The 22500-nt window shown below is 44.0% G+C and overlaps 1 protein-coding gene across 3 annotated transcripts in view; it reads right to left on the bottom strand.

Annotated features, from left to right (window-relative positions):
• LOC123520860 overlaps positions 1–22500 on the bottom strand; it is a 1438509-nt gene that overhangs the window by 108010 nt on the left and 1307999 nt on the right. The gene's annotated exons all lie outside the window — the stretch shown is intronic.

A 22500-nucleotide genomic window follows, 5' to 3' on the forward strand; every position in this document is an offset into this window, starting at 1 on the left:
TGCCTGGCCATACAAGGGGAGTGAGCGAGGCCTCTCTATAGGGACGGCAATCATTCGAGTTAGGGGGCCAGAAAAAAAAAGTGTTGCAGGTAGCGGAGAATCGCGTAGAATACCTAACTTCATTGAATGCGCCTCTGCAGTGGAAATGTATAGCTTCCTGTGACCCCTTTTAGTACACCGTAGACCGATGATGTTAAATGTACTGGAAGAGTTTATCTGGACGTTGCTGAGAGAGAGAGAGAGAGAGAGAGAGAGAGAGAGAGAGAGAGAGAGAGAGAGAGAGAGAGAGAGAGAGAGAGAGAGAGAGAGAGAGAGAGAGAGAGAGAGAGAGAGAGAGAGAGAGGAGAGCTTTATGGACTCTTGTGTATGGTCAATAGATCCTGATTCTGATTCTTAAAGGGACTAAGGACCTTCGAGTGAAAAAAATAGGGAAAGATCAGATGTTACCTGTTCCGTATCTACTCAGCATTTAAGTTTGATCATGTGTGAATGAAATAATGATGGGTCTCGTATGCAACGCCACTGGGTGAGGCTGTCGCGGCGGCGGTGGTGGTGGTGGTGGTGGTGGTGGTGGCCAACCGCCCCACACCTGCACCAACAACACGCCCACAATGGATATGAAAGAAGTGCTGACAAAGAAGGGAGGTAAAAAAGTTGGAATTCATGCGATATAGATTAGACGTGAAAGGTTAATGCAGACAGATGTACGTGGACGCGAGCGCACACGCACTCATGTACGTACGCACACACACACCCATGTACACGCATGAGGACACACACACACACACACACACACACACACACACACACACACACACACATACACACAAATTGTAGTTTCAAAAATAAATTGTAAGCTTACATATAACTTTGACGAAAGAGAGAAACAAAAATGGAGACATGACAACACTAACATTATATCCAGTGCACACACACTCACACTCACACACACACACACACACACACACACACACACACACACACACACACACGAGTCGAGGCAGCAGCAACAAGGCATCCTGGAGGTGAGGATCATTTCACAACCTTCCTTCTCTGAACACAGTACACACGCTAACAAAGGCAAGAAATTAAAGGTGCAGAGCGGGACACTGAGAGATCTGTGTACCCAACAGTCACTCAGGACCATATTCTAAAACACATCTGTGCCACACCTCCACTACCTTCAAGACTCTAATTGATGTTACGCGGATTTTTAAGGATGTTTTTATGGTTCTAGTGAGATGTTAACAAGGTCTCTACATTATCAATGGAACAAACACTCTTGAAACCTGACTAATCATCTCTGTGGCCTTTGAAAATAGTTGCGGTGAAAGAGCAAAGAATGTCTGAATACGAACCTTTTGTGTCTCTGCCACACGAAACCGAAACTCGTATTTCTACACACGCCACACGAATGTACAGCTGTCAAAACTCAAGTCTGTCAGTCATTCAATCAATCCTACATACCATGGTAATATAAAGTGTTGTTATGTCTTAAATCCGCCGTGGTACAGTGGAACCATGCGCGCTTTGGGGTCCGAGGGGTCTCCAAGCCCACGGGTTCGAATCCTATCCACGGTCCGAGTGTAGGTTGGACTTCCTCACTCGGGGGCAACGGTTTCCTAGCGGGTGGGCTTTGAGATAGGAGGTACCCCCAAAAGTACCCCCTTTAGCCGATAAATTCCCGTGAAAAGCCTATATAGTACCATAATAGTAATAATAATATAATAAAACTATCCTTACTACACATATACAAGCTAAGTTTACACTAACAAAAAATTCCTTTCTAAATTCAAACATTCTTTCTCTTTGTTCTTGCTGAGTCATGATACTGAATGATATTAAATGAAAGGAGAGATTATTGTTCTTTTCTCTCGCTCTTCTTCCGTTCTCCTGAAAACAACACTTTCCCTAAAGACTTTAAGGAGCATCTACCTGAATCCATTTGTAAGTCAGGTGAAAAGAAGGAAAAAGGTATGTGAAGTTGAAAGCCAAACGTGAAGATTTATTATTGAAGTACAGACAGGTGGAACTGTACTTTCACAGAGAGAGAGAGAGAGAGAGAGAGAGAGAGAGAGAGAGAGAGAGAGAGAGAGAGAGAGAGAGAGAGAGAGAGAGAGAGAGAGAGAGAGAGAGAGAGAGAGAGAGAGAGAGAGAGAGAGAGAGAGAGAGAGAGAGAGAGAGAGAGGAGGAGGAGGAGGAGGAGGAGGAGGAGGAGGAGGAGGAGGAGGAGGAGGAGGAAAAGAAGAAGGAGAAGGGGACGGAGGAAGAGGAGGAGGAGGAGGAGGAGGAGGAGGAGGAGGAGGAGGAGGAGGAGGAGGAGGAGGAGGAGGCGAGGAGAGGAGGAGGAGGAGGAGGAGGAGGAGGAGGAGGAGGAGGAGGAGGAGGAGGAGGAGGAGGAATACAAAGGAATATAAAGGAAAGCCAAACAGTCTTTTCGAGGCTGTTTGGTAACTACTTCTAACTGGCTTCAGATAAGAGAGATAGGACAGTACAGGAGAAGGCTCCTCCCCACCCACCACTCCCTCCAGCTTTCGCTGGCATGGAAAATAGTTTGGAAAAGTACCATGCAGTATGGAAAAACTGACATGGAATTTTCACAGGAAAGGATGAAAGGAGATTCTATTATTCATCCTACAGTGAACTCTACATATCTATCTATAAGAAAGTTAATATAGTATCATGTTTAATTATTCAGACAAGAAGAGAGCTTGTTGGGGGTTATTCTTTAAATATTTATCAATTTTGTTTTTGAATGATGCAATGGAAGTACTGTTTACTATTTCTGAAGGAAGCTTAATCCAAATGTTAACTATTCTATTAAAGAAAAGTGCTTTGCCTCGTGGGTTTTAAAGCGTTTTGGTGTAATTTTAAATCCATTATTCCTTGTTATGGTGGAATGATCAATAGTAAAATATTTATTTACATCAAGGTTGTTGTATCCCTGAAAAATTTTGAAAACTTCGATTAGGTCTCCTCTTATCCTGCGCTTTGTTAAGCTGAATAAATTTAATGCTTCCAGTCGTTCCTCATACGGCTTGTTTCTCAATCTCGGAATCATCTTGGTCACTCTACGCTGGATCCTTTCCAGTTTTTCAATGTCTTTTCTGTAATATGGTGACCAGAACTGCACACAGTATTCAAGCTGAGGACGCACCAATGAGTTATATAAAGTAAGGATAACTTTTTCTGATTTAAATTCAAAGGTTCTTCCAATGAACCCAACTAATTTATTTGCATTCTTTACTGCTTCTGTGCAGTGTTTGCTCGGCTTGAGATCTTTAGACACCACAACACCAAGATCTTTTTCATTCTCAGCACTTGCCAGAGGTACATTACTCATTACGTATTTTGCTTGTACATTGTTACTTCCAATGTGTAGGACTTTACACTTTTCTATATTGAATTTCATTTGCCATTTTTCTGCCCAGCGTGTCAGTTTATTTAAGTCACACTGTAGTTCTTGCCATTGTGACGTTGATGTAACTTTGCTCATTATTTTGGTGTCGTCCGCGAATTTGCTTATTTTACAAGTGATTCCTTCATCAATATCATTAATATAAACAATGAAAAGAACTGGTCCTAATACAGAGCCTTGAGGAACACCACTTTTACATTGTGCCACTCTGATTCTTTTCCATTTATAACAACACGTTGCTTTCTGTCAGAGAGCCAGTCTTCCAGCCATTTCAGGGTATTTCCAGCTATGCCGTGAGCTTTTACTTTGCTGATTAGTCTCTTGTGAGGGACAGTGTCGAAAGCTTTCTGGAAATCAAGATAAATAACATCCACTGCTTTTGTCTCGTCATACGAGTTAAAAACTTCATAAAAGAAGTCTAGTAAGTTTGTTAGGCAGGATCGCTTATTTCTGAAACCGTGTTGAAAGAAGGAGGAGGAGGAGGAGGAGGAGGAGGAGGAGGAGGAGGAGGAGGAGGAGGAGGAGGAGGAGGAGGAGGAGGAGGAGGAGGAGGAGGAGGAGGAGAAGGAGAAGGAGAAGGAGAAGGAGAAGGAGAAGGAGAAGGAGAAGGAGAAGAAGGTGAAGACCAAGGAGAAGGCGAAGGCGAAGGAGGAGGAGGAGAAGGAGGAGGAGGAAAAGCAGAAGAAGGAGGAGGCGCGTTAGCAGATTTTAAACCCTCTTTCTTCTCCCTCTCCCTCGACCCAGAGGAACCAAGGAAGAGAAGGAAAGGGAAGGGAAAGGAAGAGAAGGGGAAGCAGGAAGGGGGCGCAGGGTTGTCAGTATACTGGGAAGGTGGAGACAGGGAGAAGTGGAGGCGGTGGAAGGGTGAGGCAGGGGCTGGGAGGGATGAGTGAAGGGGAGACCAGGTGACGAGAGAGGAGGAAGGGAAAGGGGGAAGGGGAGAGAAGGATGAAGTGTGTGTGTGTGTGTGTGTGTGTGTGTGTGTGTGTGTGTGTGTGTGTGTGTGTGTGTGTGTGTGTGTGTGAGTGTGAGAGAGAGAGAGAGAGAGAGAGAGAGAGAGAGAGAGAGAGAGAGAGAGAGAGAGAGAGAGAGAGAGAGAGAGAGAGAGAGAGAGAGAGAGAGAGAGAGAGAGAGAGAGAGAGAGAAGTATGTGGAAATATACTACTCACTTGGGGGGGGGAGGAGGAGCAGGAGCAGGAGCAGGAGCAGGAGCAGGAGCAGGAGCAGGAGCAGGAGCAGGAGGAGGAGGAGATGACAGAAATGAAACAAGAACCACAAGAACAGGACAAGTAGGATCACTGATACAAGAAGAAGACGATGATGACGGCGATACTAAAGAGTCAAGCAGAAGAGGAAAAGAGAGAAGAAGAAGAAGAAGAAGAAGAAGAAGAAGAAGAAGAAGAAGAAGAAGAAGAAGAAGGAAGTAGGTGGTGACGACGAAAACATTTCTAAACGAGGAGGTGTTGATGGTCAGGGCATGAAAAAGTCCTGATATGCTCCTTTCGTATGTACTTTTGAGAGAGCAGATAGCAGCGAGAGGCGTCAAGAGGAGCATGATGGACACACTGCATGCTCGCTCTTGCTAACATCTCCACACGTGCTGCAGACAAGGATTTCTCAGTTACTCATGGGGATTTTAGTTAGTTCCTGGTGTTTAGCCCCTTCAATGCTATGACGGGTTTTCATATTGATTCTGCTTACTGCTTAGTGATTTTATACAGCTTCAGAAACTTATGTGGGGATTAAAATAGTGAAGATTCTAGCCATTAATATTCCAACCTCCATAGACCCTTCCTAATGTCAATAAAATAGTGTACACATACCCAAAACTCATAGTAAAAAATGCGTACCAGAACTGACGGGGTTAATTACAGAGGGCATGTCTTTCTTTACGTAGCGTTACCAGATGCTACTAAATCTTTCTCATTAATCTTTTCATTCATATATTCGCCGTCCATTACTTAGTAGAACATCAAGTGGTAATGAATGTATAAGGATATGAGTGAGAATCAATGTTCACAATTAGAATTCACAGGTTAAGTCTTCCCCTTGATCGAGTTACAGAATAGTAGTAATGGTACTTTTCCGTCGGTGTGGTTCAAACTTGTACACTGTCTAATCATTATTCAGTGGTAAGTGGAAGGACATCAAGTAGCAATGAGTGAATACAAAAAATGAATAAGGACATGAATGAATGACAAAAAAAAAAAAGTATAATAAATGACAATTCTAGAAAGGTTAAAGTAGCGATTTTTCCTACAATTTCACCGCCCTTCACAAACATCCTTCATACACACACACACACACACACACACACACACACACACACACACACACACACACACACACACACACACACACACACAAGGAAATTGGAGACTACAAAAATGGCTACTAGAATGGTTCCAGAATTTGAAGGGATGACATGAGGAGACTAAAGGTTATGAATCTACCAACCCTGGAACAGAGAAGAGGGAGAGAGGGAATCTGATACAAGTTTATAAATTCATTAACGGAATGGATCAAGTGGATAACTGGAAATTGATCCTGAGAGAAGAATATGACATTCGAAGCACAAGATCACAGTAAAAAAACTGAGGAAGGGAAGATGTCTGAGAGATATTAAAAAAATATAGTTTCCCGCAAAGATGTGTTGAGACTTGGAACAGTTTGAGTGAGGAAGTGGTGTCAGCAACGAGTGTGCATAGTTTTAAAGAAAATTTTTGGATAAGTGTAGATATGGAGACGGGGCCACACGAGCGTAAAGCCCAGGCCCTGTAAAACTACAACTAGGTAAATACACACACACACACACACACACACACACACACACACACACACACACACACACACACACACACACACACACACACACACACACACACTAAACAAATAGTATCGATCCCAATAAAACTAAAACCTTACCTACCTTTCACTCCACCGTTTTCTTCGTCAACCCTTCCCCTAATACAATATGAGTATCACAGAACCAAACTGGAAGACTAATAAAGAAAACAGAGACGCAGTGCCGGCGAGGTGTGGGTGATAGGCGTCAGGGGGAGGAATGTTAGCATGGGAACGCCTGGAGCTGTTAGTGGGTTAGTGGAGGAGGGAGTCGAGGCAGTGAGCGGGGGAATGGAAGGAATGAATGGAGTGAATGGGATGGCGTGAGTGGACGGCAAGGTATGGAGGGACTCAGGCATTGATCGGCAGGTATGTGGCGAGGTGGTAATGTGGAAGGGAACCTGTGGATGGTGTTGAGGAGGCAATGGGTGGAAGTATACGAACTGGATATCGTGGTTAGTGGGTTCTATGAAGGAACTGTCATGTGTAGGTAGGTCTTGATACTCTCTGGTGTTTTTTTTTTCTTTATTTTGCTTATATTCTTATGTTTGTTAACTATTATCTGTTTGTCTGTGTGTCTATTTATCTACTATATGCATGTTTGCCTCTACTTACCTATTTATCTATCTATCTATCTATCTAACTTTCGGTTCGTCTGAATGTGTCATTGTTCGTCTCTCTCTCTCTCTCTCTCTCTCTCTCTCTCTCTCTCTCTCTCTCTCTCTCTAGCTTCCTGTCTATCTTTCTATCATGATTATTAATCATCTCTCTCTCTCTCTCTCTCTCTCTCTCTCTCTCTCTTCATAAACCGGAAACTCACTGTAACATCATGTAAACTACACACACACACACACACACACACACACACACACACACACACACACACACACACACACACACACACACACACACACACACACTTAATTTATGTATCTAAGAGCCGGGAGTGGAAGCAGCGAGGAATAAAAATCTTAATGTAAATGAATAATGATACAAGGAGGCAAAAGAATGAAATTAATAATTCACATGAGAAAGAGGAAGAGACAGAGGAAGATAAGAAGAGAAACTGCATAACATAAAGCAAGACTGGATAGAATATGGTCCTTTTTATGTGTATGGAGAGAGAGAGAGAGAGAGAGAGAGAGAGAGAGAGAGAGAGAGAGAGAGAGAGAGAGAGAGAGAGAGAGAGAGAGAGAGAGAGAGAGAGAGAGAGAGAGAGAGAGAGAGAGAGAGAGAGAGAGAGAGAGAGTAAAGGGAAGGAAAGGGAAGGGAAAAGTTATATAAGAAGAAATGAGAAAAGGAGGCGATAGGAAACAGGATGAGGAGAGAAGCGAAGGGAAAAGGAGGAAGGGAAAAGAGATTAAATTTCGAGATAAGCTGAAAGCAGATTAATTAAAATATATATTTCTTTCTCTCTCTCTCTCTCTCTCTCTCTCTCTCTCTCTCTCTCACTACTATCACCATCATCCTCGCATACACCATAATCTCATCCCATCACCATCATACACCACCATTACTAGCCTCACATTCTCCCATCAGTCAGCACCATCCGTCACCATCTCGGATCACCATCACCATCAGCACGCCACACCAACTCCTTCCATTATTCTTCACTGCACTCCTTCACCACCACCACCACCACCACCACCACCACCACTGCTATCGTCTCCACTATCCTCATCCAAACAGAACAATTTCTCAGGAGCCTTATCATGGCTTCCCATCACTATCTTCTTCCTCTTCTTCCTTCTTCTTCTTCTCCTCCTTCTTCTGTTGTTGCTTTTTTTTTTCTCCTCTCTTCCTCTTCCTTCTCCTCGTTCTTCTTCCTTCCTCCCACTACCAAGAAAACGAACGCTTCAGTATACCACCCTCACACACACACACACACACACACACACACACACACACATACACACACACACACCCATGCAATTTACTGACGCCGAGATTGAATCAGCCACACTTTATATTTGTTGTCCCGTCAAACACAAGACTATACGAGGAGGGAAGTTGTGTGTTCCTTCCTGCACAAAATGAGACACCCGCCTTGCCTGCTCGCTTGTTTTGGGAGAGAAGGTGGTGTAGGAGAAAGACAGGTATATTGATGCTATGATTAATGGACGTAAGGTGAGGCGAGGCGAGGTATGGTATGGTATGGTATGGTAAAGTAAGGTAAGGTAAGGTAATTTAAGGTAAAGTAATGTACAGGTTAAGTTAGATTAGGTAGCATGAGAGGCTGATGAGAAATGGAAAGCGAGGTAAAGGTGAAATGGTTATATGAGGCTGCTGTACTGAAGCAATTAGGGGAGAGGTTCACAGGTGTGTGGTTTACCTGGGGTTGTTAGGCAGGTGTGTGGAGTTGCAATGTGGACGAGAGGCGAAAAAAAGGGCACGGAGAGAGAGAGAGAGAGAGAGAGAGAGAGAGAGAGAGAGAGAGAGAGAGAGAGAGAGAGAGAGAGAGAGAGAGAGAGAGAGACGTGTGTCTTGTTTACAATTAAATTATATCTCTCAGGGAAAATCCACTTAAAGATAAACACACACACACACACACACACACACACACACACACACACACACACACACACACACACACTTGAAATTAATTATACTTCATGTTGCAAATTTAGCTTTTGAAATATTTTCTTCCTCCATGTCTTAGTTCAATGCCTCAAAAATACTAAGCAATTACGGAAAACCTTAAAAGTAAGATAAATGGAAACTACGAAACGATGAATATTAAAAATCATGAGATTCAAAGAGAGGAAAGAGAAAGAAGGCCAAGAAATGATGAGAGAGAGAGAGAGAGAGAGAGAGAGAGAGAGAGAGAGAGAGAGAGAGAGAGAGAGAGAGAGAGAGAGTACTCAAGATACTTAACTTTATGACCATCAAATTATACGTTGCCGGTAAAGAATAAAAAAATGAAATAAAGATATATATCTAACACACACACACACACACACACACACACACACACACACACACACACACACACACCGCGTAGTGTAGTGGTTAGCACGCTCGACTCACACTCGAGAGGGTCCGGGTTCGAGTCCTGGAGGCGGCGAGGCAAATGGGCAAGCCTCTTAATGTGTGGGGTGTGTTCACCTAGCAGTAAATAGGTACGGGATGTAACTGGAGGGGTTGTGGTCTCGCTTTCCCGCTGTGTGGAGTGTGTTGTGGTCTCAGTCCTACCCGAAGATCGGTCTATGAGCTCTGAGCTCGCTCCGTAATGGGGAAGACTGGCTGGGTGACCAGCAGGCGACCGAGGTGAATTACTAATTCTTGATAATATTTGATGACACAAAATTAAAGAGAAAATGCAATAATAACAATAACAACGACAAGGACAACAATAACAACAACAATAACAACAACAACAATACTACTACTACTACTACTACTACTACTACTAATAATAATAATAATAAAAGCGGTAAAACCTGAATAAAAACAAAATCACTTCCTCTTCTCGAAGTCTCATTCACCTGCCTCGCTTCTTCAGGTAACCTCCTAAATAGCTGTTACATTCACTGCTGGCTATACTGTTCATTCTCACCTCTCCCCGCTCCGCTCCGCCTCCCCACCGCCTTTTAAACGCATGCACTAGATGGCATGTCTTTAGCGGAGCGAGAAAAAAAGAAATGTAACGTGGGAGGAAAAATAATTGCTAAATGTCTCCCATATTAAAGAAAATGAGAGTTAAGGGCGAGAAAATACTGCCATCATGTCTTTTTAAAACTTGCAATTCTCTCCACTAGATGTTATTTTTCTCCTTATTTGATACTCTCTGCCATTTACAATTTTAAAAAGCTTGTATTCATCGTATTTCAAAAGCGTTTCTTTTTTCTAGTTTTAAGCCGTCGTTCATTTTTTTTCTAGTTCTTTTTTTTTTTCCTTTTTATTTATGAGTTCTGATTTTAGTTACAGGTTCTGTCAGGTCCTTCCATTTCTAGTCTCACAATATATTATTATTTTACATTATTCACTACCACTGATTCCATTCTAGTCATTAACCTCTAATTATATCTAAATATTTCATATGAGTTCTAATGGCAAACTGTAGTTAAAGTTTATAGTCGCACCATTCTTGATAAAATAAAAAAATAAAACCCTCTTGAAACATTGCTATCTAAAAACTACTATTTACTTCTAATCACAAACCAGTGTCCATTCCTAACATTTTCTCGTCTTTTATGAGTTCTGATTGCACAGTTAAAGGTTCTGATCAGGAATCCAAAGGTCACTGATCTTCCTCGTTGTCTTCGCTACCTGACACACTGACACACACACACACACACACACACACACACACACACACACACACACACACACACACACACACCAATATACCTGCCTACTGTATCTATCTAACCCACAGACACATGCATACACACACACATACAAAACTTTCCACATCCTTATCCTTGACCTCAGCACTTCAGTGAATCCCGTGGTATTGTAGTATCTATCCCAGTAACGTATTACCTGGCAAGCTATTTTCTCGTCAGCAGCAACATCACTTTTCTCCTTCCTTGACATCCGAGCTGCCTTTTGAGCGAGGAAGCTTTGCCGGAGGTTGAAAATTGTGAAAAGAGTGAGTGACATGATAACTCGTAATTAAAGAAAATAATCAAGATAATAACAAGATCAAAGCTGGTGCTTGGGATGGAGGAGGAGGAGGAGGAGGAGGAGGAGGAGGAGGAGGAGGAGGAGGAGGAGGAGGAGGAGGAGGAGGAGGACAAAAGTAAGCGTCAAAACTTCCTATGAAAAAGTGACATTTTTCAGACCGAAATCATGCACGCTAACTTAATATCCATCTCTCTCTCTCTCTCGGAAAAATCTAAACCTTTAACACCAAGCACTGAGGAAGCACAGGACGACCACCACCACCACCACCCAAACAGCGACTCCTTTCACGGGCCCGGATTTCATTTTGCATCCTCGACTGGCCATATTTTTCAGCAGGAGGGCGTAATCGTTGCCCCAAACCGCCCCCGCTGTCCATAAACAAGCCCCCTCCCCCACTCACTTCCTCCCCACCCCTTAAAAAAAAAAAAAAAGCATGTTCCCTATCTTTTAATCGCCCCGCCGTCGGGACAGCGTAATGGCCACACAACCACTAAATTGGACGAGTATTTCAGACTTAATGGTAAAGATGCATCCCTGTCCGCTTCCTCCCTCCCTTCCTTCCCCTCCCTCTCTCCCTTTCTCTCTCTCTCTCTCCTTCTTTCTCCTGTTCCTGCACCGCCGCCTCCTCCTCCTCCTTCGACGTCTCCTCCTTTTCTTCCTCCTGCTGTATGCATTCTTTGTTTTTTCCTCACTCCTTTCCTCCTTTTTTTCCTTCTTCTCCTTCACATTCTTCTTTCTCCTCCTCCTCAATGCACTCATGGTTTTCCCTAATTCCTCCTTCGCCTCATATTCCTCTTCTACTTCTGTATACACTTCTGTTTTTCCCGCCCTTCTTTCCTTCTCATTTTTCGTCTCATGTTCCTCCTTCTCCTCCTCAATGCATTCCTGCTTTTCCCTTCCTCCTTCTTTCCTCTGCTGCATGCATTCCTGATTTTCCCTCCTCTTCTTCCTGCTTGCTCAAAATGCAGTACTGGTTTTTCCTTCTCATCCTTCTCGTCGTCTTCCTTCTGCTTTTTTCTCCTCCTCCTCCTCCTCTTCCCAACCCCTGACCTGTTTCTCCAGTGCGAGTATACCACCACTAACACGTCTCCTTCACCTTCCCCCTTCCCCTTCCCCTTCCTCGCGAGAATTTCACGGCAAATCTGCTGCCACTGTAAAACATTCATGATCATAATTTCATATAAGCCATTAAAAATTTAACACAAGAAAAGCTGAATTAGTTAACGACTCTCTGCAGCGTCACTGACAAAGGAATAAAAAAATAAAGGAGACATCCATTTTAAATCCTGCAGGACACTTTAGGACATCATTAGGAGCCGGGAGTGGAGGATTGAGGGACTTCAGAGGTTGCGCGAAAGAAATGAACGTAAAGGAAGCAAGCAATTTTGGTTAATCCTTATTGGTTATTTTTTTTTTTTTTTTTGTGGGGAAGAGTGGGTGGCGAGCGGAGCGGGGAGAGTAATGTGTCAGTGGACCGTGTTTTCTTATATATAAATTTTGTTACTCTTAGCCAATGCTCACCTTGCAATAAACATAAAAAAGGCAGGATACCTAAAAGTGGCAAACTCTGTATGAAATGACATCTCTTTCCACGTATTAACCTTTACCTTATACATACGGCTATCTATTAATCCAACACACACTCTTTCTCTCCTGACTCACCACTAACAACCTGAAAATTAAGTATATTCCAATTCCTATGTGAAAAAAAAAAAAAAAAAAAAAAAAACTTTCGACGCATCATCTTTAGCATCAGAAGTACCTAATCCTCTTGTAACATTCCTTATGAGCTCAACACTTATCAGGTAAACCTCTTCTAACACCTTTTACTAATTCAGTACTTAGCTAATTCTCTTCTAACATTCCCTATTGACTCAACACTTATCTAACCCCTATTACTAGCAGTGTTAATCTAATCCTCTCCTAACACTCCCTATTCACTCATCACTATCGGTTAAAACCTCTTCAAACACTTCTATTGACTCAACACCTATCTAACTCAGCACTTAATCCAATCCTCTTCTAACACTCCCTATTGACTCAGCACTAACAACCTGATGACTGACTCCATTCCAGTGCAGCCCTACCGCCGCCCGTTAGTCACTCAAGCCCTGGTGCAAAGGCGCTCCCTGGCTGGCTGGCTGGCTGGCTGGTACGTTCCCGGCAGAAGGCAAGGGGCTCGCAGTGTAAACTTGGGCTCGACATCACTGGCAAATATTCCCTTTGAGGACAAGACTTACTCGTCCGCGAACCTTTGATCCCTTCTGCGTGAACCTTTCCGTGGCCGCAATAGGTTTCAGTCTCGCCACCGTGCGCGCGTCATTTTCGTCAATTTGGAAGCGAAGAAAACGTGGCGTGGGTTGTGTGTTGTGTCTTGCCACAGAGAGAGAGAGAGAGAGAGAGAGAGAGAGAGAGAGAGAGAGAGAGAATGCGTGTGATGTGATTAAAACTTGCCTGAATGAAAAATTGCAGAAAAATACAAGTGATGTTCAAATGCAAGACAAAGTAACTAAAATAAAATACAGGAACAGCATAAAATTATAAAAAAATGGAGGAAAAACTGAAAACACAAATTGAGAGAGAGAGAGAGAGAGAGAGAGAGAGAGAGAGAGAGAGAGAGAGAGAGAGAGAGAGAGAGAGAGAGAGAGAGAGAGAGAGAGAGAGAGAGAAAGCCATACCCCTTTACCTATTGTTCTCTTATCACGACTATTTTCAAAGGCCACAGAGATGATTCGTCAGGTTCCCATGGGTGTTCTCCCTATTGGTAATGTAGAATTGTTAACCATCTGTTATGAGAATGACGCAAAAAACACTTGAAAATCCCACTAAGTTCCATTAAGATCTATTGAATGTAGTGGAGGTAAAGCGCCAAAGTGTTAAGAATACAATGCTGAGAGAGAGAGAGAGAGAGAGAGAGAGAGAGAGAGAGAGAGAGAGAGAGAGAGAGAGAGAGAGAGAGAGAGAGAGAGAGAGAGAGAGAGAGAGAGAGAGAGAGAGAGAGAGAGAGAGAGAGAGAATGGGATCGAAGTGCATTAACAATTCTCAGTGTTCCTTTGATAGCAATTTGCGCGTCGTTCCAGAGGCGAAACTTGTTTTTATTAAATAATTGAACAATGACATTAATAACAGACCGCGCTAAAAGGCTGGCTGTAGGGTACACGCACACGCACACACACACACACACACACACACACACACACACACACACACACACACACACACACCAATAAAGACAGACCAGCTCGTAAGAAAGAATATATACATCAAATTCCGCTGCCTGAGGGAACCTGAGGCGAGTGTGATCGTAAAGAGAATAATATGGCGCCAGAAGCCGCTAATGATACCGAAGCAGGAGAGGCGAGGATGAGGTGGCGAGGGCATGTCAAGACGAGGGACGACGATGCTGGAGAAAGATCTACCGGCAGGAAGAGAGATGAAAACTTAAGAGAGGGTTTTATGGATGCAGCGAAAAAATTATTGTATTGGGTGAGAGTGAACTTGCTTGAACATATGAGGAGTAAAGATGAGGAGTATGTATGGATGACGATTTACCCGGCAGGATAAAATATGATGATTTAAGAGATCGTTTAAGAATGCAGTGAAAGAAGAAATGATTGTATTGGGTAAGATTGAACTTGTTTGGACATAAGAACACTAAAGACGAGGAGTATGGATGAGGATGCTGAAGAGAGTAAGACTTCAGACTAAGAGAGTGTTTGTGGATGAAGTAAAAAAGAAGGCATGTTTGTAATGAGCGTGACTAAGGAAGGCGCAGAAGATCGAGGACTTGAGAGAGAGAGAGAGAGAGAGAGAGAGAGAGAGAGAGAGAGAGAGAGAGAGAGAGAGAGAGAGAGAGAGAGAGAGAGAGAGAGAGAGAGAGAGAGAGAGAGAGAGAGAGAGAGAGAGAGAGAGAGAGAGAGAGAGAGAGAGAGAAAGTTGATCTACTGTGGTCAATCGTAACGGAAGAAGCTGAAATAAAAAGAGGCCATTATTGATACCAAGGAAATGTACATCTCACCATGAACAATGTAAAGGGATTTGACGTTTTTTTTTTTCTCTCTCTTTTAACACCATGTGGGGTTTTCACAGGAATTTATGGGCTAAAGAGGATACTTTTTTGAGTACTTCCTATCTCAAAGCCTACCCGCAAGGAAACCGTTGCCCCGAGTGAGGAAGCCCAACCTACACTCGGACCGTGGACAACCCATGCGCTTGGAGACCCCTCGGACCCCAAAGCACGCATGGTTCCACTGTACCACGGCGGCATTAAAAAAAAAAAATAAATAAAATAAATAAATAAAGGGAATGAGAGAAAAATGGAAAAAATTTACGTAGAGGTTAGAGAAAGAAGGGAATAATGATGAGTGATGAAGAGAATGGGAAGGGAGAAGCGATAAATGGATGATGAGTTAAGGAAATGGAACAGAAGAAAGCTAAAAGTGAAGGAAAGATAGAGGAGGGAATACAAAGGGAAAAGAGACATAGATTAAGTGGGAAGGAAGAAAGAAATGGAGGATAACTTAGAAAAATGGAGGAAGGAGAAGGAGAAACGGGCAAATGTGCAAAGGAGGAGGAAATGCAAGGGGAGATGGACAGATTAAGAAGAGGAAAGGAGAAAAGACATGGAGAATAACTAGGAGACAAGGAACGGAGGGAGAGGAGGGATGGGCAGATGTGTTAAATAAATAAGAGTAAATGTAAAGGAAGACTGACAGATTAAACACACGAAGAAAGGAGAAGAAAAAATATATATGTTGGGGATAACTAAGAGACGCGAAGCGAAGTGATTAAAAAAGAAAGAGAATGATGAGGTGTGTAGTTTATCATTTGCTTTGTACATCACGAACCATTTAGACTTCAGATTAACTATGAAAAAAATAATAATAAAAAAAAAAAAAAAACGTTCTGGGACAGTTAAAAAAATCACACTTTTCATTTGTAGGTCTTACCATTCTATAGTTGGCTCAAGTAATCAGAGAAATAGGAGAACTTTAACTCAATTCTACCCTAACGTCAAATTGCAAACTCGAGGACAGCGCCGCTAAAACTAGGATCCAAGGATAGCCGTTGGTTAGTCCCCTAAATTCGCGTATCGCTAAACTTCGTTGCCGTCAAATACTTTGACGTCCACCACGACCAGAAGTGTGCAAGTGAACGAAAGTGAAAGGCGATGGAGAGAGAAGAGAGAGAGAGAAGAGAGAGAGAAGATAGAAGGAAGACGAGAAAGAGGGTGAAGGTAAAAAGAAACAAGAGAAGGGGGAGAATACAAGGAAGGAAGGAATAACGGATGAAAGGGGAGTGGAGACAGAGAACGAGAGAAAGAGAGAAGAGGCAGCATGAAGGTATGAGGGAGCAGCAGGAGTAGTGGACAGGAAGGGAGTGGAGGGGACAGACCAGATCCACACCCTGCACAGTGGAGGAACACACGCCTCCACCTCACCTGGATTTGTCGCCACGCCTGAATATTAATGAAGTGCGACAGGCAGTTCGGGCGGGGCGTACTGTGTTGTTCTATGCCGCGGTGTGCTGTGTCAGGCCGGACCCGCGCAGTGAACAGTGGCAGAGTCGCTCATCCAATCTGTGAGGACTCCTGCCGCGCCCTGACTGACGCTCGTCCACGCTCGTCCCGGCAAACAAAGCAGATTTTGAGACGCCGTGGCGCTCCTCGTGGGGAAAGCGGGTTTTCCTGGCAAGTGGTTTATCTGCAGAAGATGGAGCGAGCAGGGGGCGAGAGGTCATGCTCGTGAAATTAGGCGAGAAAGAGAGAGGAAAGAAAAATAGGGAATAGTAAAAGGAAGGAGAAAACCTTACGTGGGGTTGAGAGAGAGAGAGAGAGAGAGAGAGAGAGAGAGAGAGAGAGAGAGAGAGAGAGAGAGAGAGAGAGAGAGAGAGAGCGGCAGGCAAATTTTGTGAAGAGAAACTGCATGGCGATCATGACCACAACCACCACCACCACCACCATCACGACCACTCACTGAGACTCAAGAGGAAGAGGAAGCTACAAACCTGTCTATATATTTTTTCTCCTTCAGTTCGTGCGCTTGTGTGTGTCTGTGTGTGTCGACGCCTTGAAGGTGGCCCCGTGGTAGTAAATCTAGTGCCGCGCCTGTGTCTGTATGGAATGTGAGGGGAGTGAGTGATGAACGGAAGGGGATGGAAGCTGTGAATGTGCCATGGAAAACCTAGATCGGGTATTCCGAGGACGAGGTGAGACGAAACAGAAGAGAGAGAGAGAGAGAGAGAGAGAGAGAGAGAGAGAGAGAGAGAGAGAGAGAGAGAGAGAGAGAGACCGTATTAGCTGAGAAAGAAGCAAGAGGAGGAGGGAGGAGGGAGGAAGGGAGGGCACTGGCTGGCTAATGAAGGGGAGCGTCACCATAAGCTGCTGTGTCACCGTGAAAGATAACACGTGTATTGAAAGTGACGGCGTGTGTTGAATATGCATTATACGGACCAGAGGAGGCGGCCCATGATACTACTGAGGATGCTGCTACCACCACCACCACCACCACCACCACCACACCACCACCACCACTTGCCGGAGTGTAACAAAAGACTAAAATTCTATAATCTTAAACAAATATTGGCAAAGAGAGAAAAGGGAGGTACTACAAAGGCATATAACCATCTTCTACCACTACTACTACTACTACTACTACTACTACTACTACTACTACTACTACTACTACTTCTACTACTACTAATAATAATAATAATAACAACGCAAGACTATATAAGCAGTAGACATTTACATAAAACATTATAATTTATGTTATGCCTATCAAAAGTACTCTCTCTCTCTCTCTCTCTCTCTCTCTCTCTCAGCTGTGATTCAGAAAGACACAAGACCTTCAAACTCGATCCCCAAAGTGAGGCGTCCGTCAGTGAAGATCCGCAGAGATGGAGACGTCACAAGCCCCTCCCCCCCCTCCCCCACTTCCATTCCTCCTCCTCCTCCTCCTCCTCCTCCTCCCTCCTCTTCTGACTCTTCATTTCTTGCTTCTTCCTACCCGTCTCTCTCTTTTTCTTCCGTCATGAACCTCTTCCTTCTCTTCTCGTTCTTGTCTTTCTTTTTTTCACTTCCTCTTTCTCTTCTGACACTCACTCCTTGTCTCTTCTTCTTCTTCTTCTTCTTTCAATTCTCACTGCTTCCTCTATTTCCTTGTTTCTTTCTCTCGGACCTTTTCTACTTCTTGTCTTCTTGCTTCTTTCTTCTTTTAGCCCTCTCTTCCTTTTCTTCCTCTTTTAATCTTTCTTTTCTTCCTTTTTGTATTCCTTTGTATTCGTCCTCCCACATCTTTTTTTTTTTCCTCCACCTCCTCTTCTTCCTGTGACTCTCTTTGCTTCTTCCTCCCACATTTTTTTTCTCCTTCGTCCCTTCTTGTTCTTCCTCCTCCTCCTTTTAACCTTCTACCTCTACTTCTTTTGCTTCCTCCCAGCCTACTGAGCGCCCCCAGCGAGGCTTTCCCCCTACGTAAAAAAAATGTGTGAAATAAATGAGAGCGTAGTGGCGAATCACCTGCCTCATTAATTTTCTCTGCTGGATAATCGGTCCCAGGAATGAAGCTTACGGGAGGAGCACTTTCTCTCTCTCTCTCTCTCTCTCTCTCTCTCGACACTGAACTGATAGGAAGTGACAGAGGTGGAGAAGGATGGATAGTGACAGAGAGAGAGAGAGAGAGAGAGAGAGAGAGAGAGAGAGAGAGAGAGAGAGAGAGAGAGAGAGAGAGAGAGAGAGAGAGAGAGAGAGAGAGAGAGAGAGAGAGAGAGAGAGAGAGAGATTCACCTATTTTAATCCATGCAGGTAATTCAAAGGTGAGAGACAAAAGGTCAGCATTTCATCTGGTAAAGAGAAGGAAGGGTTGTGAAGAAAAGGGAGAGGGAAAGAGAGGGGAGAAGAGGAAAGGGAGAGAGGGAAAGAGACAGGAGAAGGAGAAAGGAGATGATGATGAAGGGATGAGATGAGGAAGTTCTGGAGAAGTTATTGTTTCGTCTGTGTGTGTGTGTGTGTGTGTGTGTGTGTGTGTGTGTGTGTGTGTGTGTGTGTGTGTGTGTGTGTGTGTGTGTGTGTGTGTGTGTGTGTGTGTTTCGTTATTCGTTTTTTGTCTTTTACACTGTTACCATTGTTGTTGTATTTTTTGATATTGTTGGCAGCAGTGGTGGTGGTGGTGGTGGTGGTGGTGGTGGTAGTGGGTTTTGTTGTTGCTCTTGTTTTGTTATTGATTTCAGAGTTGCAATACGTAAATTCATAAACTAATCTAACTCACACACACACACACACACACACACACACACACACGCCACAACACAACACAAACACACACACACAGCTGTCCATTTCGGTCGCTGTGGGAGTCGCGTCAAAGTTGTACGAATGTGCGTGGTGGTGGTGGTGGTGGTGGTGGTGGTGGTGGTGGTGGTGGTGGTGGTGGTGGTGGTGTTCAGGGAGGGACTTGTTCGTGGACACATGCAAGCAGCAGCAATTCGTTGTAGTCTTGTGGATTGTGTCCGTGAAATTGTGCTATATTACTGTGTATTGCACCAGGCCAAGCTCCCATAGTTTGAATCGCAATGTATTCTGAATGTATTGCTGCATGTTAGGGAATTATATTCTACTCACTATCCACCCTTCTCCTCTCCCCTCCCCTCCTAACCCCTCTCTGGACATAACAATGCTGAGAATTTCTGTTGCTTTATTATAAATTTACTCCGTATGTATGCAGGTAGCGTAATGCTGCATATGTGTGTGTGTGTGTGTGTGTGTGTGTGTGTGTGTGTGTGTGTGTGTGTGTGTGTGTGTGTGTGTGTGTAAGGAAAGGCTCATCAAACTGTGCAGTATCACGCTGTGGGGGATTTTTCTTGCATTACTGAGTTGAAGGGCGTAAGTTAGATTAATGTATATTGCAGTGCAGACTAAATCCCTAGGCTGTGTGTCGCTCGCCTCCCGGAACACAACACGGCGCCGAGCCTCACCAGCCGCAGTAATTGGCTTGTGTTGCCCGTGTCAGGTGCTGCTTGTGGCCGCCAGGTGGGGCAAGCAGCGTGGCGGCCAGGGCGGAAGTTGTGGCGTTAGCATATTATGAAGTCAGGTGAGGGTGGGTGGTTCAGGGGTGGGGGTGGAGGATCAGGGATGGTAGGTTGACGTGGGGAGTTGAAGATGGGGGCGGGTTAAGGTGGGGGTATGGCAAGGGGGGGGTTAAAGTTCGTGGTTCAAGGGAGACCGTAAGGTTGACGTAAGGAGTGTTGGTGATGTGTGGTGTGGTGTGTGGTAAAAATTGGTATGGAGGATATGGTGTGGTGTGGTGTGGTGCGGTGGTATTGAGAGTGGTGCAGTGTCATGTCGGATGTGTGTAGTACAGGGGATGTGTGTGTGTGTGTGTGTGTGTGTGTGTGTGTGTGTGTGTGTGTGTGTGTGTGTGTGTGTGTGTGAGGCGCGATGGAATGAGCAGTGCGGTGGGTGTAAGTGTTCGCGCATGTGCTGTGGTGCACCAGTGTGTGTTCGTGTGTTGAGTAATGTGCGGCTGATTCCATATTCAGGAAAACAGAACGTCCTCCTAAGAAGCGTTTGTCGAGGTTGGGATTACAAGAATTCCTAGACCGGAACCAGACGAATAAACAAGTAAGAAATCGCAGGGCACAAAAAATAGCCGTGTGGTTTTCATCAATTCACTTCGTCCGTCTGCCTGTCTGTCTGTCCGTTTGTTTGACCGTCTCCGTCTTTCATTCGCTGAGCGCCACATCCGCTCTGTTATCTCCCCCTCCCGACCTCTACTGGAGTCTTGCTGTCAGTCTGTCTGTCTATCCGCCTCTATCACTCCCTGACTGAGTGACGGCCGAGGGTTTCAGTTACTCATATCAACCACCAGGCAGCTTTTTCTTTCTTATATTGCACTTGCTAACCTACTTTCAAGGCATGGACTGTACCTGTGTCTTGTCCTTAAGGCGCCATATGCACGCTTACCTGAAAAGAGAACAAATTCATATGAACAGCAGCAGTAATAACACGTCGTCGTCGTCGTCGTCGTCGTCGTAGTAGTAGTAGTAGTAGTAGTAGTAGTAGTAGTAGTAGTAGTAGTAGTAGTAGTAGTAGTAGTAGTAGTAGTAGTAGTAATAGTAGTAGTAGTAGTAGTTTGGTGAAAATATATAAAAAATCCCAAAGAAATATAGAAAAAATCTGCGTTTTTAACTTTCACAGATATGTGGAATGCTTATCTTGCTGCACATGGGTAAAATAAAACCATATAGAGGCAGACCTTACGTACCCTTATATAAGTATGAATCTATCTTTATACGTAAGAATCTTAGACATCTCACAAACTAACTACACAAAGGAAGTCCAAACAAATACACACACATTAACATTATTACATTCAACAGCACACACACACACTACACACACACACACACACACACACACACACACACACACACACACACACTAAATAACCAGCCTCCAAGAGCAAGCTAAATTTAATACTTCTCTTACCAAAACACTGCACCAAACCATCAACAATATTCCCAGCTGTACACATGGAGGCGAGTAAGACACACCACCATACACAAGGCAAGGTAAAGGAATAAATGTGGCAGTGTTTGGACAACTCTGTCACAAGCGAGGAAGAAATATATATAATAGTAGAAGCTCATTCTAATCACGCACCGAAATAACACCACCGGAATAATGTAACATGATTAGCATTCCAAATAGTAAAAAAAATAAAAAGCTGATGTATCCTTTGTTTACGAGAGAGAGAGAGAGAGAGAGAGAGAGAGAGAGAGAGAGAGAGAGAGAGAGAGAGAGAGAGAGAGAGAGAGAGAGAGAGAGAGAGAGTTATGACTACAACGGAAGAGAAAAAACATACATCAAGTGAATAAGCAAAGAAAAATCTTAAAATCACACGAGAGAGAGAGAGAGAGAGAGAGAGAGAGAGAGAAAGCCATAAATTTTCCTCATCGGCTTGGCTGAATGACTGGCTTGCCCGGCTTATCGAGCGGGGAGGAGGCTGAGTCGCATCGGCTTGGCTTCTCCAATGCATATATTACACCACCTCACGCCTGTCCTCGAATCCCCGACACACACACACACACACACACACACGAGCAGCTGGGGCGTCGCAAGCAAGGCACAGCGGAATGAACGAGTCTAGAAATGTGATAAAGTGAAAAAGAAAGGCTTGCAGAGTCACGAGGGGCAGGGGAGCAATGGAGTGAGGTGGGATTGGGTTGGGTGAGGTTGGGTTACGCTGGGTTGGGTGAAAGTTGGTATGGATGGGTTGTGTGAGGCTGGGTTGGGTAAGGATGAGTTGGTGGAGGGTTGAGAATGCAAGCAACACTTTTTCGAATATTGTGGTTAGAATTTTTCATATTATATAATTTTATCAACTGGATGAAGTACACAAATCGCGTTAAAATTTTCACACACGCATATGTAAAGATACACACACACACACACACACACACACACACACACACACACACACACACACACACACACACACACACACACACACACACACACACACACACACATATCAATACTATACACGCGCACACACTTCAATTCAGGCTGGAAGTCATCAAAAATATATCTATCAATATATATTTTTACACTC

Source organism: Portunus trituberculatus, chromosome 47 (assembly GCF_017591435.1).
Source record: "Portunus trituberculatus isolate SZX2019 chromosome 47, ASM1759143v1, whole genome shotgun sequence".
In the NCBI taxonomy this organism is placed as follows: Eukaryota; Metazoa; Arthropoda; class Malacostraca; order Decapoda; family Portunidae; genus Portunus; species Portunus trituberculatus.